The 3011-nt window shown below is 56.5% G+C and overlaps 1 protein-coding gene across 1 annotated transcript in view; it reads right to left on the reverse strand.

Moving 5' to 3' along the window:
• Nucleotides 1-2791, reverse strand: part of CPEB1 (cytoplasmic polyadenylation element binding protein 1) — a 41260-nt gene extending 38469 nt beyond the window's left edge. The window contains exon 1 of the mRNA XM_031061015.1: nucleotides 2737-2791. The gene's annotated coding sequence lies outside the window, so the exon portion shown is untranslated. The remainder of the gene's footprint in view (nucleotides 1-2736) is intronic.
• Nucleotides 2792-3011: the final 220 nt, after the last annotated feature.

The following is a 3011-nucleotide window of genomic DNA, read 5'->3' on the forward strand; positions in this document are numbered from 1 at the left end:
GGCCCGGGCGCCGTGAGGGGAGCGGGCCCCCGCGGGTTAACGTGGCGTCACGCGAGGCATTCAGCCAGCCCCTCTGAGCTCGGCACTGTGCTGTCCGGCTTCAGCCACCCTCCCAGGGACACCTCAGCGCTGGCAGTTGCCGCCTGCAGGATGTGACGCTCGCCATGCCCCCGCCGTTAGGGGAATGGGATCCTCTAGGCATTCAGTTGAGGGCCCCAAAGGCAGGCTTAGTGTCATCATTTCTTCACACATGGGCTGTGGTACTCACTCAGCCCCCTCAGAGGGGATGGAAGCCCTGAGCGGTTAAATCAGCCTGTCTGAGTGGAATGGGGTGGTGGTGGTGCTGTGGTGCCCAGCTGTACTCCCTCGGGTCACCTCAGTACCAGAAGCTCTCCACTCATGGTCTGTGGTGCTCACTGAACACCCCACGAGGGAATGGGACTCCTGAGGGGTTAAATCAGCCCCTCTAAAGGGAGTGGGATGGTGGTGGCACTGCCCAGCTGGAGCTCCCTGGGGATATCTCAGTGCTGGCAATGCTCCATGTTCCTCTGAGGGGAGCGGGACCCCAAGGGCCAGTGTCAGGAGTCCAGGACTTAAATCAGCCCCTCTGAGGGGTCTGGGATGGTAGCGGTTCTGACTTTTGCTTCAGCACCTCTCGGGCCACTCACCACGCAGAGGCTGGGTGTTCACCGGGTGCCCTTGTGAGGGTGTGCAGAAAATCACATTCTGAAAAGTCAGGGTCCATAAAAGAGACAGAAGAGTCCTACAACTTTATCTGAATAAAGGGAGAGATTGTCCACTGGGGCATATGCCTGTGGGGTTCTCTTTCTCTCTCAGTTTCGGAGGGCACAGCCTCTTTTTAGCCTAAACTCCCAGCCACATGTTGCCCTCTTCCTTTCCCCATCAGCTGAGGGACTCGGAAGGTGCAGCCTTCCAAAAGTGCTTACCACATATTCTCCCTTTAAACATGTCATTTTCCCACCAAAGATCAGAAACTCAGGCTTGTAGGGACCCTTTGTCTGTTTCAGGAGCCAAACTGTCTGGTTTCTGTAACAAACTTTGGCTTGAAGTTGGTAGAGACATTAAGAACCATTTCAAAGGCTTTCACAGCCATCCCCTCACCCATGGAATTGTTTGTAAATACATGAGCACACATCTTTCCTGTCAAGGGGAATGGGGCTCCCCAAGAGCAGCCTCAGTGCTGGCAACTCCCACACACAGGATGTGATGCTCACTGAGCCCCTCGTGAGGGGATGGGACCTCCAAGGGCTTAAATCAGTCCCTCTAAAGGGAATGCAGTGATGGCACTGCCTGGCTGGAGTCCTTCTGAGGACCCTTAGTGCCAGCAGCATTCCATACACGGGCTGTGGCACTCACTGTGCTCCTTCTGATGGATGAGACCCCCAAAGGGCTCTCAAATGAGCCCCCCCGTGAGGGCAATATGTTGGTGGCAGTGGCCATCTGAAGCCCCCCAGGGACACCTCAGCACCAGCATCTCTCCTCACACAGGTTGTGGCACTCTCTGAGCCCCCTCTGAGGGGATGGGACACCCCATGACTCAAAAACGGGTTCCCCAAGGGTAGCCTCAGTGATGGCAGCTCCTACAGGTGAGCTGTGGCATTCACTGTGACCCCTGTGAAGGGATGGGACCCCCAAGGGGTTAAACAAGCCCCTCTAAGGGGAATGGGATGATGGCACTGTGGTGCCTGGAGGGAGCTCTCCAGGGAACACCTCAGTGCCAGTAGCTCTTCAGTCACTGGCTGTGGTGCTCACTGGGCATCCCATGAGGGAATGGGACCCCAGTGGGGTTAAGTGAGCCCCTGTGAGGGGAATGGCATGGTGGTGGCACTGCAGTGTCCATCTGGAGCCTTCACAGGGTCACCTCAGCGCTGTCATCTCCCACACACGGGCTGTGGTGCTCGCTAAGCCCACTCTGAAGGGAATGGGATCCCCAAGGGCTAAAATCATGCCCCTCAGGACTTAAATCAGCTCCTCTGAGGCACTGGAATGGTGGCAATGCTGTGGCTCTCAGCTTCACAACCCCCGGGGCCACCACGGTGCCAGTCACTTGTCACACACAAGCTGGGTGTTCACTGAGCCCACTCTGAGTGGAATGAGATGCAAAGGGGTTAAAATGGGTTCCCCAAGGAAAATGGGGTGGTGGCAGTGCTGTGGTGCCTGGCTTTAGCCCTTCCAGACCTCCTTTGGCTCCAGGAGCTCTTCACACACAGGCTCAGCACTCTTTGGGCTCCCCATGGGAGAATGAGTCTCCCAAGGGCTTAAATCAGTCCCCCTGAGGAGAATGGAGTGGTGGCACTGTGATGCCTGGCTGAGCCTCCCTCCCAGGGATGCCTCACTGCTGGCAGCTCCCACACACAGGCTGCGGTGCTCACTGAGCCCCCCATGCGGGAATGGGACCCCCAGGGGTTAAAGTGAGGTCTCCAAGGGCATCTCTCCACACACAGGCTGTGGCACTTGCTGAGCCCACGAAGGGATGGGAGCCCAAGGGTTAAATAAGCCTCCCTAAGGGAAATAGGGTGGTGGCATCATTGTGCTCCCTGTGAGACAGCTGCAGCTCCAGCCCCTGTCCTTATGGGAATGGGCTTTTTTCCCTATGGAAAAAGCACTTGACACCAGTGGTTGCTGCCACTGCTCCAGCCAGGGATTCCTCACCCATCAGAAAACACAAAGCGTTTTTTTTCATCTCTTACCCGGAAAAAGCAGAAAGCCCCTCACCCTTTTTGTGGCAGCGGAGGTGGTTCGGGATTCAGACCTTCCCGCACGTCCTTTGCTCATCCTCTGCCTCTGGTGCTGGGCCTGACTCTGCGCTGAGCTGCAGCTTTGGATGGAGAGAGCCAGTGCTCACTGAAATCCCACCCAGCCCGTGCTGGGAGGAGAGATCTTAATAAAGAGTCAGATTTCCTTCTTTTTTTTTGTAATCCCAGTTTGGAGATGAAACGCCTCCCCGATCTGGCCCCAGGAATCCCTCCAGTGACACTGCAGAACAGACC

This window comes from Geospiza fortis, unplaced genomic scaffold (genome assembly GCF_000277835.1).
Source record: "Geospiza fortis unplaced genomic scaffold, GeoFor_1.0 scaffold317, whole genome shotgun sequence".
NCBI classification, from domain to species: domain Eukaryota; kingdom Metazoa; phylum Chordata; class Aves; order Passeriformes; family Thraupidae; genus Geospiza; species Geospiza fortis.